The following is a 16761-nucleotide window of genomic DNA, read 5'->3' as shown; positions in this document are numbered from 1 at the left end:
TGAATCTTTCATAGGGCATCAGAAAAGTTGAAAGGATTGATTTATTATAAGGATTTATTAGTTTTACAAAATATATTTAACTTTTACATTTCATTATCACCCTTTTCAAAGTGAATAATAAATCTTGTACATTTAAAATTCCATTGTATACCCAGTTTCATATATACAGTACATATGCTATTGCTGGTTTTTATGCAAAAATATTTCACTTTCTCTGCTGTTCAAATTAACAGGATCTACCCCTGTCTTGCTGAAGTACCGACAAAGTAACAGACAGAGTGAAATACTCAGAAAAACAATCTGCAGTCTAAGACTGATATAAAAAGATCATTGGACATATGCATGTTATCATTATCACATAGTTTGTGTATTGTGTCATAACACTTTAATAGGTCTCTGCTTATTAACATAACTCAGTCTTACAAGTCTCAGACATGTGTTTCCCATCACCCATCAGCCTGTTCTTATACAGTGGCATTTCATTCATGTTCGAGTTGAATCCACAATCTAGTTTCCACAAACAATAATATTTAGTGAGAGAAACTGTGAAAAAGGTTGATTTTTGCAGGTCAAAGTGTAGGCCGTGATCAGTAGATATTGAAAGAAAATGAAAGGCAGCTAATGTAGGTGATATACAGTAGGAGGAGGAAATTAAAATAGCAGAAAGCTTATTAAAAGATCAATGGTAAATAATTTCTTAACCTCCACTCAGGTGGCTGCCACTTTCAGTTCCACATCAGATCTCTGTAGCAGGGCTTCCAGATGGCCTAATAAGTAAAGATTTTCTCTCAGAAAAAATTAAATACTCCACAAATACCCAGAAGAGGTATTTTAATTTAAGTAGAGAAATGCAGAGTTTTTCCTGCAAAAAGCAAAAATCTATAGTATTAGTACAAAATTGTAACTAGAAGAGGCTACGTACGAAAAAGACAGGAGTTTACGTTGTCACATTATTTACATCTTTTAAATAATGCAGGGAAGCATTATAAATAAAAGAGTCAAACAAGATGTTACTAACATTGTTAGCGTATGTAGTTACAGGAATAGACTTTAAATCGCGGGATGTTATGCTTACATTGTATAATGCACTAGTAAGGCCTAAGAATATTGTGTACAGTTTTAAGCACCATAGTACAAAAAATATTGCTGGAATTTGTCCGGAATAGAGCAACCAGATACATTATAAAGCCTCTGTGAATGTCCTGCTCTGATAGGTTCAAGAATCTTAACCCTTTTAGTCTTGAATAGAGAAGACTATGAGGGGACATGATACAAGTATCAAAGTCCTCAAAGGCACTGACATTTCTTTAGAATGAACAGTGAAACAGGAACCAAAGTGGTAACAAGTGGAAACTACAGGAAGTCCTTTTATAATCGAGCAAGAAGCTATTCTTTACTTAGACATATTGTTGAAGCCATCACCCTGTTGTCTTTCAAGAAAGGGCTGGCTGGGTTATTTGTATCTATTTATTAGTTATTATCTGCTCAAACAAGCTAGACAGACTGATTTGTCTCTTCTCGTTCAGCCCTATAGTCCAGATGTCAGTGGTCCGCATTTGCACCATGCCAATAGCCCAGCTGTGATAGTAATTCTCCATGTAGTTGCAAGCAGTTTGTAGAGGTCGAGTAGGTTTGAACTTGCAACGGTATCCTCAGATTGTCAAGCAAGAGGGATCCAATTAACACTTCAGAGAGATGCACCACTCCTCCAATCTGTCCTAATGCTCCTGCAAGGCAGCATGTGTCTTGCAGTATGCTGAATAACAAATATCTCTGACAGGTGTGGCAGTATCAGAAGAATGTACAGTATGCACAGGACCTCATTCTCTACATGTGGGTACGGTTTGGTAGTGGTAAGCAAAGGAAATAAAAAAATTCATTTCAAATTGAAAGGATATGAAACAGCAAGTTACTAATGTATCCAGGTGCAGAGTGGTGCAGCTCAAAAACGTCTGACAAGACAAGGAAATAATGTCTAGAATGTGGTAAAACTGTAAAGATGCAAAATAAGCATGGGGGAAGATGATTAATGAGATGTTGTAGATACTGTATATGAACCAAAATCTATATTTTTCATTTCCAGCCAGGACCAGTCATACATGTGAATGGAAAAGGCTTTGGAATGTATCTGGCCCATGAAAAAACAGGACATGTGGAAAAGATACAATATCACTCCATTTTTATGTAATAACCTAATGTTGTGCAATAACCTGAAGAAGATGATGTGCATAAAGTGTTCATTCTCTGCAAGATGATAACCATAGAAAATCCACTAATGTAAATAGTCCCACTTGAAATTAACTAATTACATTAATTAATTGAATTAATTGAGATTGAAAAGCATTAGGTTTTAAAACGGAAATGCTGAAATTTTAAATGTTAAACTCACTGCAAATAAAACATGAGTCCTTACTAGAGTACATATACAGTACTGTAGGTTGCACTACCTATAGCACTGCAACTATTGTCATGGATAATAATACTGGCTGTTAATAATCACAAACCAGCTGTTGAGACACTTCAACAGAGCATAAAAAGTGCTGTACCACAAGGATTACTCTTATGACACAGAACATATAGTTCATTCCTCATATTGTCTTGCCATTGTATTTTGTAATGGTGTTGGGCAAACACAACAAGAAAGGAGGGTTCTATAAAGATCCCTGCATCACATTTAATTTTCAGACATTTTTTGATTTTGCAACAGCTGACTTTAAGGATATCTTTTTCTGAGTAATCTCTGTAGACCTCTAAAGACTTGCCATAATAAGAATGTAATGTATAGACTTCCCTCATGTGTCAGCCTGCTACTGTGTACACATGGTGACTTTCAAAGACTCCTCCATATTGTAAGGCAAATAAAAAAAAAAATTAGGCCTGTGGTTCATAAATACTGTACTGTACCTCACAGGACCAGTAATGGAGAGACTGAAAATCTAAAATGCTAAAGAAGTTGGCACACTTATTCTTGATGTCTTTGTAACCAAGGATATTAAGGTAAAGTATTGTTATGAAGTACTATCCAAAAACAAGAGATATCAAGGAGCTTCTTTATTATAGAATAAATGCATTATTTAATTGAAGATTTTCAGCTTTCCAATCCTTGTCAATGAGAAGCAGAACTGTAAAATAATGTTGCTGCCACCATACTAACTGTAAGGATGATGCTGGCTAAGTGATGCTCCATGTTAGGTTTGCTTCAGATGTGACACTTTGCTAATAGACCAGAAAGTTTTTTTGTCTTGTCTGACCACAAATCCTTTTGCCACGTATTTTCAATATCACCTACTGTAGGTGTTTTGTTGCAAACCCCATATGGGATCTGAAGTGCTTTCTGTCAGTTCCACACAAAATCCCTTTGTGGAGTGACCAGGATATTGACTTATGGACATTTCCTCCCACCTTAGTCACTGAACTCTGTAACCTGTTCAAACTCTCTGTTGTGTTCACAATGTTATCTTGCTCAGTTTGGATGGGTAATCTGATCTATACAAAGTCTAGGTGTCTTCCACTTCTTAATCATCATCACCATGCTGTAAGATAAAGTATTTGAAATATGTGTGCACCTTTTGTCTGGTCTGTGGATTTATATAACCTTATGCCTGAGTTCTTCTGAAATATCCTTAGTCTGCATGGTTGAATATTTAGTTGAATTTCACAACCTAACTGAGAGATTTTACAGAAATAGGTAGATTTATTCTGAAATCATGTGAACTACTATTATTGCATACAGAGTGGACAGAACTAATTTTGTTTCTTGTTAAGGTAATATTGTTCACCTAAATTAATTTAGCAAATGGTTTGAATACTTATGCAATCATCCATTAGCAAGGCAGGGAACACCCTGGACGTGTCGCCAGCCCATCGAAGGGCAGACACAAACACAGACACGCAGACACTCACACCAAGCCAATTTTCGTGGAAGCCAATTAACCTAGTAGTATGTTTTTAGACAGTGGGGAAAAAGATGGAACACCCAGATGATAATCCAAGCAGGTAGCACTCCAGGTCCAAGATTACTATCTACTGAGCCACTATGTCATCCTTATGCAATCAGAACTTTTCATTATTTATTTTTGCTTTGTGGAGTAACTTGTGCATATAACTAATATTAATTCAGGTGGGTAGCTGCGTCAGCATGCGTAGGCTGCAAAGGAACAAGTAATAAGTTTATTCCATGCTGAAAAAAAGAAGAAAGAAAACGTTTCGGCCGTGGAGCATGGAGTAAACCTATTACTTGTTCCTTTGCTAACTAATATTAATTATTACTTCAAAACTTGAAAACTGTGAAGCAACAAAATGTGAGAACTATGCAAGAGTCTAAATCCTGTTATGTATGTATCATTGAAGGAAAATTACTGAATAGGAGGCATTACTAGAGCATGCTCAGCAACTCACCTTTTTTGAGGCCAATGGCCTGGAAATCAACCTTGAAAGAAAAGAATTAAGTTCATTGCTTAGACAGCCGTGTCAAATTTCTTATACATACAGTGCCTTGCCAAATTATAAATCCCCCTAAGCTTTTTCATCGTGACAAAGCAGGTATTAGGACTGGATTGCTGGAGAGGAAAAGACTTTGTGAGAAAGAATCTGAAAGCAGTTAAGTACTGCTATCACTTGGATTTGAGATTGTTGAAGTTTAGGCTTAAACATCACACAGTCAATTTGCAATAATGAATTCATATGTAAGGTTTCACATTGCTCTGTATGACAGCTCGTATTTGGCAATTCAGAATTTATTACGCAAGGGTGATGGTCACTATCTTAAGTTCTGTATATATGCTTATTGATTGTAAAATTGGAGTTTATGTTATCAAAGTAATGCATATTACCAAATGTCTTGAAAACATGCTCTTTCCTTCTTGGTAGAAATCACTCATTAATTCTACAGGAACATAACATTTAAATGAAAATAACCACATTTTTGTAACACTCAAACCTCCTTCGACATTTTGTGTAGCATCAGAAGTGGGTGGGCATATTTAGATTTAAATTTAAATTTAAGTTTGATCCATTTTATACAATCTGCTTAGTTTCTTTGAAAAAAGTGTAAGAACTTTTACAAATTAAAGAATGCCATTTGGCCCATCATGCTTGTTTTAGTCACTGGTATCTGAATGCTAACAAAATCCAGATAAGTAACTTCTTAATTAGATAGTATCAGTTTTGACAATATGGTTAGGACGCTTGTTTCAGATTCTGATGACTGTAAAAAATAACTCTCTCTTGTTTCTAGCCCTAAACATTCCTTCAGTAGGTGATTATGTCATCATTTATCTTCAAAATGTCTGCTGGATTGATTTGGCCAATACCCTCCAGTATTTGTAAGACATAAGTCAAGTATCCATGTCATCTTCTCTTTTCCAGGCTAAATAGACTCACTTCCCTTAATCTGACTGGTAATGGCATTCCCCTCTGTCCTCTATTTTTTGCCTGTGTTCCTTTGTACATCTTCTAAAAGCAATCATTTGTTTTCCTTCCTAAAAGAAACCGACGCCAACACGTTTTGTTTCACTTTCTCTCAGCATTCTCACCCTTTAGTCTTTCAACAATTCATTTTAGCTTTATTATTTAAAATATTATACAGTACTTTAACCAATCCAGTGGATTACATTTTGTGGAAATTAAATACTGAGTTATACACTATACCTGAAATAACATTCATGCAGTACATGAGGAGTACAAAGATTTTCACTTTTCAGAGATTGTTTCTTTTATATGTGAGTTGTAATAATGCAAAATAGATTTCTCCAAAGCACACTGGGTGGTTTTGTTGGTTATTGGTATACCTTCCTTCACAGAACACTACAGGAAGCAACCTATATTTGTTTAGAGATGCCCTGATGTCAAAACTAATGGGGAAGCTGTTTTGGAGAGCCGTCTTACCATCAAAGTTCTGAGCGAAAATATCTATCCATCTTCAGTGACCAGTTAGTCCAATTCTTTAACCAAACAAACAATGGATGCCAGACCCGGATGAGAAGCTGTCTTATTGAAGGGCACACACAGTCATGCAGAAAACAATGTAAAGACACAAAATAACCTAAACAGCATGCCTGAAGAGTAGAGGAAATCATAACACACAGCAAAAACCCGTGCAGCTACAGGCAAAACTCACAACTGGCAACCCACTGAAGCTAAGCAGGTGTGAGCCTGGTCAGTACCTGGATAGGAGACCTCCTGGGAAAAACTAAGGTTGCTGCTGGAAGAGGTGTTAGTGGGGCCAGCAGGGGGCACTCACCCTGCGGTCCATGTGGGTCCTAATGCCCCAGTATAGTGATGGGGACACTATACTGTAAAACAGGCGCCGTCCTTCGGATGAGACGTAAAACCGAGGTCCTGACTCTCTGTGGTCATTAGAAATCCCAGGGTGCTTCCCGGCGTCCTGGCCAAATTTCCCATAGGCCCTTACCAATCATGGCCTCCTAATAATTCCCACCTATGAACTGGCTTCATTACTCTGCTCTTCTCCCCCTCTGATAACTGATGTGTGGTGAGCGTACTGGTGCACTATGGCTGCCGTTGCATCATCCAGGTGGATGCTGCACATTGGTGGTGGTGGAGGGGAGTCCCCATTACCCGTAAAGTGCTTTGAGTGGAGTGTCCAGAAAAGCGCTATATAAGTGTAAGCAATTATTATTATTAAAACATGAAACACTCTATACAGAAGGCTCCCAAGGCCAGAATTGAAATCTGGACCAAGGAGCTGTGAGGATGCAGCAATGTCTTCTGCCACACCACCCATCAGAAACCATGTTATGAGAAATGCAATTGGTAAAGAATACCTGTAAAACCGTGGGCATATAAGCACTTTCTTTTGTAATGTTAATTCATCCCATTAATACATGTCCTTTTTGTGATAAGCCTCATATTTATATAGATAAGGTTGCACCTCAGTGCAATACAGTATGTGATTTATGGTGTGTAGTAAACAATATTTAGGGGATAATTACAACTACAAATATTTTTAGACGTTAGAATGTGAATTCTAGGATCTTATTGTTGCAGTGCTATAAATGTCAAGCACATAGTCATACCATTTGTATTAATTTATTCCTTATAATTATAAATATAAACTCATTTATGTTTTTTATGTTGCCATTAGTATCCAAGGGATATACATTCTCTCTGACCACAATTAACTGTATCAATATGTATAGGGTGAATATGACACTATATTTATTGCAGACTAACAAAGTAATGGAGGTGGCATTATAGGCTGAAACTTTCTGTAAGGAATTAAACTTTGAAAACAAATTAACAGTGGAAGAAAGATAAATGCTGATCAAGTCCTTTTTTTCTTTTTCTGTAATATGAAGCATAGTCACTAGGGGGCGCTTTTTAATAAATTATATTCCCATTTTTTGCAGTCACGCCCAGCTGGTTGAAGTCTAAAACTAACTGTGTTATTTCAGGCAGATTAAGCATAAATCTGAGATAAATTCTGTGATGTGTGGTAGTTCATATTACAATAGGGGAAGATAAACAATATGGATGGTGAAGAGAGTCTGTATCCCCCAAACTGATTAAAATATTTTTTGGAAGATTTAGCTATTTGGAAATTGTATTTAATTATACATTTTTTTATCCATACCTAAAGGCCTACTGGGAACAGTAAGATCTCAAGCATTTTAAAATCTTTTACATTTCAAGTATTGCAAAGACCCATGGATATTAACAGAGCAGATGCAAAGGTATGAACTAGACCAGTGCAGGGAATATGTTCATGCATTTTTATTTTGATTACTATATTGTTTGATTACTATATTGGGCAGGTCTTTAGTCCCTCAAAGTTACAACCTCTCCTATTGTTCTTGTTATTCATGTTTTCAGTGTCACTGTCTTCTGTTCTCCTCTATTGAGTTCACATCTCCACCCCCATTACATTCATATAGTCCTGGGAGCAAGAGGAACTTGATAAACTTATAATAGCTTGCATTCTTTTTCCAAAGAACATAAGAATGATAAGAAACAAGAGAAGATTATTCATCTCATCTACAGTAGCTCATTTAGTTGTTAGTAGCTAATTGATACAGGAATCTAAACCAGCCATTTCATGAAAGAAACCAGGGTGTCAACTTTGACAACATAGCGGGGAAGTTTGTACCGGACTCCCAGAACCCTTTGTGTAAACAAGTGCCTCCTGTTCTGTTTTAAATGCACTTCCCCAATAATTGTTCCTCGTATCCTCTGCTTCGTGTTTTTAGTCCAAAATTAACTTTGTGAGTGCCTCTGATGCTACTGTATGAGTACTTCAATCAAGTCCCTTTTGGATCTGAGGTGGCAGTGAGAAAGTTGCTATGGATCTTGTGTTTCATAATGCCCTTATCTTTCATATTCAGATTTAATTTAACTTTGATTCATTTTAATTTTGGACATTGTGTAAATAGTTCAAATGTAATCCAGAAAAAAAGAGCACTCCCATAAATTACATTATCAGATGCAAATTCAAATTCAAAGAGCTTTAGATCGATAGATACTTTATTGATCACGTGAGGGAAATTGCAGTGTAACAGCAGTTTAACACAGACAACACAGCCACAGTGTAACGAATGATACAACTATAATAATAATACAATATGTACAATACAATCAGTACAGTGAGAAGTGCACTAGGAAGAGTTACTCACAGTCCAGAACACACAAAGTACAAACCAGAACAGAACAGAACAGAACAATTATTTACTATTTTTTATCATCATTATTTAACAATCATTTATTGGCATGACAATTGAATTGCAGCATTGCCAAAGCAATAACAACTAGTAAACATTTACAAACATTTATAACAATATACTATTATATGAGAGGCTTACTCTCTGGTCCACAGGCTGTGACATGAGATCCCATCTGGGCTGCCAGCTCTCTTCAGTTTCCTTCCTCCTTGTCCAGTAGCACTTCATTAATGATCAAAGATATTCAAGATCCATGTTTTTTAAATATACTGTATATTAAGGTGTGAGAAGTACAATTATGTTTTAGAGACTTATTTTTACCTTTATCCATTATATTTTGTAATCAATCAAACTCTGACTCATCTGTCATCTAGATAGAACCAATTATTTTCAGGAACTGCTGTTCCCACCAGTCCCACCTGGTTGTGCTGCTGTCCTGCAGCTTAAACTAGTTGCATTCTAGACTGAAATAAATAGCTAAAACATCATGTCTAAATCAACACCAACATATGTACTTCTGTAATTCCAGTTTAAAGGAGAGCGAACAAACATTTAAGATCCCCTCACAAAATGGATTCTGTGTTTATGTTGTTGAAATACCAAAATCAGATTGTGTTTTTTTTTCAATTGGTGTATGTGGACACATACAGCTGAATTATGAGGATTGAAGTTTATATCCTGTTTAAATCAGAAGACATTAATCATTTCCTAAGTGAGTCACCAGTACATTTATAATACTGTACGTGCGTGTAAATCTTGCTGGGACACTTCTAAAGAAAACCAAGTTGGCATAAATAATGTTAGTGAACCAGTAGGTGGCACTCTTCCCTCTGCCCTAGTATTGTATAATGTAGGGAGTGCTTCCCTTTAATGGGACTATAACTCCTTGGTAATTCACCATAACATGCATTCAGACTACACTCAGACTAGAAAACAGTTATCAAAAGATCTTTGAAAAAAGACTTTTATTATTATTTATGATCAGAATGCAAAAGGAAAGACAGCAAAATTGATGGTTCAAGAAAGAAGCTCACTTTATGCTTAGTTTAAGCAAAACAAAGTCAAATCCCAAACCGGATCTCCTTTTTACACATTTGCACAAATGAGACACATTTTCATGTTGTGTATGTATTCAGTGTTCTCAAATTATAAACTGTAGGGGATAGGGATCATGACCAATGGTGGAAATGCCTTCCTTTTACAATATTGATTTTCTGCATCAGTTGTGTTGATCAATATTTATAGATACAGATATCTCTTATGAAATCCATCACAGTAATGTTGTGTAGTTTATTGCTTATTAAATTATGCTTTTGTTTACCAATGGTTTCTAATAGTTTGTATCACCATTCATAATTCCCGTCCAGTCTCTACCATTAATTTAATGAACTTACCTACACTTTACTGTGCTTTTATCATGGTATTATGCAAAACATTTTTCGATTATTGCTTATAAATAAAAGAGGGAAACACTAGATAATTAACCAAAGGTTAAATAGGTCAGAAACAAGTTCCAAAAGGTTTTCCAGGTACAATTACACAACAAATTAAATGCTTCAAAATCCCATGCCAGATATGAAATCCCATGCCAGGAAATGGTGTACAGTTAAAAAAAGACTAACAACTTAAAATCACCACCTTTCTACATTAAATAGTCAAACAACTACTTAATATGTGAATTACAAACATTTAGCCATGAATGCAATATTGACATTTTTTTCTAGTGAAGAATTTTTTTCAGTTCCAATACATAATAAAGACACAAAACTCAAGATTTTACATATCTGTTTTGATAACGGGCTATCTAATTTTAGATGTTCTTGTGATATTTCAAATGACAGATCTAATTTCCTGGAGTTACTGTTGCTGTGGTACTATTTGTGTTCCCCACAGCTCTATCCAGATGTGTGAAAAATCCCCTGCTGTTCCAATCCCTGAAGAAGTTGTTCTGTGTACTGTATATGCAGTTATCCCTCTAAAAGTTACAGTAGCTGTTTTGGGTGTTGTCGTCTGTCTATCAAATATGAATTTGATTCCCCTTGATTTTGTGAAAACATATCAAAAACAGACAGAAAACTAGTTCCTGTAGTGCTGATCCTTATATTAAAAAAGAAAATCGTGTGTGTTATTAATACTGGAGAGAACTAGTTATGGCCTATCTGAGCTAAAATAGGGCTAAAATAGTATTTAAGGGCTGGTTTCATAGATCAATTTTAATAATAGTTCTAGGCTTTGAAAAAATATCATTAGATAGTCCAAGGTTTCTGCTAATTGTTGTCTGTGAAACCAATGGTTAGACTATTAGTTAAGATTCCCTATAAACATTATTTGAAGGGTATGGGCAGGTTGAATAATTAAAAAAGTAAAAGGAATCTTTAAAGTAAAATTGAAACCAATTCCCCTAGCCTTACCTGATTCCTTTTCTAGTACAGCATTTCACATTTATTGAATTTTTCTCCTGCTAATTTTACATTCCACTTCATTGTGAAAGACTCATATTGCCATTATCTGCAAGAAAAAAGTGCTTCCAGCCCAGTTATTTGACTGAGATCTTTGCTGATTTTACATGAAACATCAATTGTGACCGATTCATTTTTAATGCACAGCCAGCTATCCGTTAAACAGATATCCTGCCAGTCATATATGAAATATCAATCACTAAACAAAGCTGCTTATGATTATTTTTATTTTTGAACTTCTGGGGGTCAGAGCACTGACATTGCAGAAAACGTGCCAGCCAACTCAATCACACCTATTGAGCTTGCACACTGCGGCTAATGGGGGAGAATCAGCAACAGTATATTGAAAGGGAAAAAAAATGGATGTGGAGCATCTACAGTGCTGTGATCTTAATTTTATTTGTGGCATAATTTGATGTTTGTTTCTGTAATGAATAAATCATTGAGAGGGAGAAGAGATGTAGCAGGATGTAGCATGTAGGCTTATATAAATAATGTCATTGTTTCATGAAGTTCTATTCACTTTATCATCACAGAGACAGCATCCTATTTGATATATTTTTCTAGCCCTAGATGTCTCAGTTTGCCTGGGACTATCATTGCTTATGGACAGTTCGGATTCCAGGCTTCATTAAGTTTCCACCCTACAGTTGTCTGTCATGACTTGATATATTGTCCAGGCTGGCTTCTCATCTGACCAGAGCGCACCAACACCCAGGAGAATTTCCTATGTACTTTTGGTTCATATAATTCTCTTCCGATTGTTTAAGATGCATGGTGTTTTTGCAAGCATTACTTTCCTAACCTATTTTTTCATCCTTCTATATTGGAATATACCGTACTGAGTGGAATTAAAAACACCAAAAATGAGTCAAAGAGCCATTACTAATGATTTTAATGCCTCTCTTTACAAGTAGTTTGTAGGAATTCCTAGACTTATTGGAATCCAATATTTTCTCCTTTACGTAAAGATGAAAGATGATATTTTGAAACATTTTCTTTAATCCAGACGTCAGCTCTCGGAGGGTTTCTGTTCCTCCTGAGTTTGCAAGTACACAGCTTGTCTAATTATTTACTTAAGCCAAGTGCTGATGTGTTTTATAACTGTGTTTTGAGTACCCAGTGGTAAACAATCTTAAGAAATCTCCATTAAGTCAAACTAAGAAAATAACTGGATGAATTTTTAAACTGACTACTCAGTTAAAAAAAATAGATTGATTTAGAAAGAAATTCAATACTAAATGTGTTGTTGATGATGATTATAAAATTAATAAAATAGTAGGTTAAACTATTTAAATGTAAGAATTGAAAGCATGTACTGTATGAAGATGCACTCCCCTTTCTCTGCTGCATGGAGGAAAACATGATAACATAATTATTAGTTTTTCATTTAAGCACCAAAATCCCCTTCTTACAGTAAAGCCTGTGGTTTTAATTGTGGAAGGGTAATGTGCTGTGGTTTGCTTTGAGAAGATGATCTGTTATGGTCCCGAAGGAGATCTAATGCACAGGGCAGTGTAATGTGATTCAGAGTTGAACTTACTCTACTGTGTATAAAACACTTGTTTCCAACACCCACATCCTTAAATTTCACTGAGGTGGATAAATAAAAAATGGAGGAAGTGTCATATTGCTAGGACTAATGCACTGACTACCAAAAGCTGGTGTTGTGTACCAAAACATTAAACGAACAATGTCACAGCTGCTTTTATTTTCAGTTGTCTCTCTTTGTTAGCCCTCACTTGATTTCTATTCATAAATGCCTTTGGGGATTTTTTCCCTATCAAAAGACCTGAAAAATAACCAAATGCATACCACAGTACATAAAAGATTGTTCTTGTCAACTCAGAAGTATTAACTTCAATTGAAATCAGTCAGCTTTGATTCTATCTATTCAGCACGTCAGGACTTTCAGGCTGAAGGTTGATCCATTCAAATTTCATGATGAACCTCCTCAACTCTGGTAAATCTCCAAGTGCTTAGCAGGTCAGTCATTCTGCAGCCAGAGGAGAGGAAAAATGATGTAGAAGATGCACAACTTACAGGTAAAGGAGTATCAAGTAATCATCAATCCATTTCCAATAGCTGCTTAGTCTTGTACAGACTTGTGGTGAGTTGGAACCTTACCCTGTAGACAATGGGCGCATTGGGCGCCAGTTAAGTAATCATTGAGATTAAAAAATTAATGACATGATGCTGACAAACCACAGGCAAAGGACTCAATACAAAGTATAGGACTTAAAAATTCCAATTGGCTCAATTATTATAAGTAACATTACAACAATCGTTACAAAGATGATTACAAAGATGGATAATTATATACAGAAGATAACGTTTTGTATGAACAAATATTAGAAAGGCAGCAGGGTCTATTTCCTTCAATTTAAACAACTAAAACTTTGGAGCCTTTCTAGAAGTAAGAATAAGAAATGCCAGAGAATTTAACGGGTTGACTGCAGGTTAATGTTAGAAGTGTCCCCAAAGTGAAACACTGTCAGGCATGCGCTTTATGAGTATTCCAGAATCAGACAATGTATTGTGTTTTCTTCCAAGAACACGTGCAGCTCTTCAGATCAGAAACAATGCTGTTAAATGCTGTGGAGTTGATGAAAAAAAGAAGCATATACTGAGACTTTGTAATTCACAAGTATTACTAGCATTCAGAGGAAGCACCTGCACATCCAGTATTTTATTTTGAATTTCTAAAGTAAGGAAGTGTTGCAGAGAAAGTAAAGAAACTATCCTCTAGTGTATATAGATGTCAGTTGCATTGGAGGGGAACAGGGAATTATCATATTACTGAGGATAAGTATCTACAGCAGTAGTTAATAAGCAGTAATCCTAAGAATAAACGTATGGATACAACACATAATACAGATCTGAAACTGACTTCACTCTTGTTTTTATGACCACTAAAAGAATTTATTAGGCAGGATAACCAATTCCATTGAGTACTAAGCATTGTCCCATAGACAAGGAGGAAAAGCAAAGCCAACAAGACCATGCAATATGCAGATTTCACTCATTATGGATGTTAGCAAAAAGGTATAATCAAACAACATACTCGAATTTGAAATTGTTTGGTAAAATGAAATTCTGAATTAATTTGGGATGTCACATTAAAGACATTAATGTGACATTAGACATTAGGATTCATGTTTGTTTACCTGACGTGTTGGAGAATCTGAAAGTACCAATAAAAGGATGCTTATAGGAATTTGTTTGGTGTTTTATGCTATATCAATACTATATCTAGGCTGATGGGACCATCAGATTAGGCCAATGTACAAATTACTTCACAAGACAGTTTGCATTTGGAGAATGAGGGAAATGATAACATAGGGAAGATGCATTGATGTTCAAACTTCTAATAGCTTCATAATCTAAATGTAGGATTCATAGCTTTCCAGTTTTGTAATTTATACTAAAGCAACTGATCTTTACTTCTACTTTATTTGTGACTGCTTTAAAACCGGGTTTTGCTAACCAAATTAATTCAACAGACATGAGTCTTCTGTTAAACATTATTTTGAATGAGTCTCCCAAATACTGTTAAACATCCTCTTCACTAACTATAAGGAACAGAGGAACAAGTAATAGGTTTATTCCATGCTGAAAAAAAGAAGAAAGAGAACACAACGTTTCGGCCGTGGAGCCTTCTTCAGGCGACACCTTTCGGAACCTTTCGGATCCTTCCGATCCTTTCGGAACTTCTATCCTTTCATCTTAGTTTGTTATCTTAAATACAAGTCGGCGTGGAAGGCATTTTGGATCATGTTATTTTTTAAGTGTAATTGTTTTTATTTAGTCATTGTGTTTTATAAGATCTTTTATTTTAGTAGGTCTTAGTTTAGAATAAAATCAAGAACAAAATCCAATGTTTGAAATTCATATTAATACTTAATGTAAATGCTTGAAAGAGATTCACTGGCTCCATTGAACTAACCACACATTTTTCATTTAAATGCTTAATTATTGTAAATGACTGACTTTAATGACAATATAGTCACAATAATTTTAGTATAGATCATTTTTGCTGTTTAATTCACTGTAAATGAATAATTTTTGCATATATATTTATATCCAAAGACACTTAAAAGACACTTCAATAAGCTATTAGACATTTAAGGCAACTTATTAGATTCATAGACAATTTTTATAGGACTATTTTAACAGTAATTTATAAATTCATTACCTGGTGAGCAGAGATATGGTAAATCTCACATTCTCCAATGTAGAATAATTGAACATTAATTACAGAACATTTAGCAACCATAATTTTATAAAGCTGACATAAAAAGAGTATTTAAACCACTTGTCATTTTGAAAATATATTTTACTCCTGGTGGGTTACAGAAGAGGGATTTTTTTAAAACATTTTTTCTTTGCTTAAGATAGCTGTCTAGTAGAATGCTAGAATTCACTTTCAGTGTTTGTGAGTTGTTGATGGAACTTTCATTTTGAGTAAATTGAGGTGGTTGTGATTACTTTCCAGGTTTGACAACTGTGAAAGATGAGTTTCCACATTCAGTTGACTTTACCATGTGACTGCTGTTCTGGTTAGGGCTTATAGAAAGAAAGCTAGTTTCTGGATCCTTTAATTCCACTTTTGATTAGGAACATCTTAGGCTGACATCTACTAAGGCAAAGTATGGCCTGAAAAACCATCTGGAAAGGAGAAATTGTGAATTGAATTGTGGCTATGAGAAAAAAAAGAGAAAAGCAAAATATTTTTATAATAGCATTGAACTCTTAATCACTGAGATGGGATCATATTGACTCCAGGCCAGTGGCTTTTATTATTCCTATTCTTGGAGTAATGGCCAAGAATTCATGCCTTCAGGTTTCTTCTGGCTTTTTTGAATTTTCATTTTGGGTCAGCATTCTACCAAATTTGATTGGGAGCAGATCACCATACTTCTTAAGGATTAAATGAAATTTGAACAGCCAGTGTGAAAAGTATTTTCCCCATTAGCCAACTCTTTAAGAAACAATGTTGTGAGAAAGCTCATTGTACTCTTTTACTCAGACTAATAAAATAAACAGTAGGGGAAAAACAACATTTTGGGGCATTGTGCATTAACAAAAACTATATACATATGTATTTTATTTTTGAATGTTATGGTATTCACTCTCAGCATAGTGGCTGGCTTTACTGGATATTATTATGGGAAAAATCATTTGAAAACAGATTTTATTTAGAAAATTTAGAAAGACGTTTGATAGAATATTCAATGATAGACAACTGCTACATGGTTTATCCAAAAAAGAAGCTGTGGATACTTCCATTTCATTAAAACTATGTCATTCCCATTCCATTAACATGATCACCACTCTCTCCTCATCAAGGTTTGGACAAAGGTGGATCTTTAACAGTTTTGGGCAAACTCATATGGACAGCAGCCTGGTGAAGATACACTTGATGCACTGAATAGAGAGTGACATTTTGAAAGAGAGTGTACTGTACTTATACTGTAGTACTTCATCGTGTAAGCAGTGAAGTGGAAAAATAGTTTAATCGAAGTGTGGCGATATATAATGCTAAATTTGTCAGGTCAAAACTCTTTGCTCTTAAAGTCAATGTAACATGTAGACCTCAACATGAACTAATGAATAGAAAAGGGACA

Source organism: Lepisosteus oculatus, chromosome 10 (assembly GCF_040954835.1).
Source record: "Lepisosteus oculatus isolate fLepOcu1 chromosome 10, fLepOcu1.hap2, whole genome shotgun sequence".
NCBI classification, from domain to species: Eukaryota; Metazoa; Chordata; class Actinopteri; order Semionotiformes; family Lepisosteidae; genus Lepisosteus; species Lepisosteus oculatus.
The sequence above is the reverse complement of the archived record's forward strand: the minus strand, read 5'-3'. Positions refer to the sequence as shown.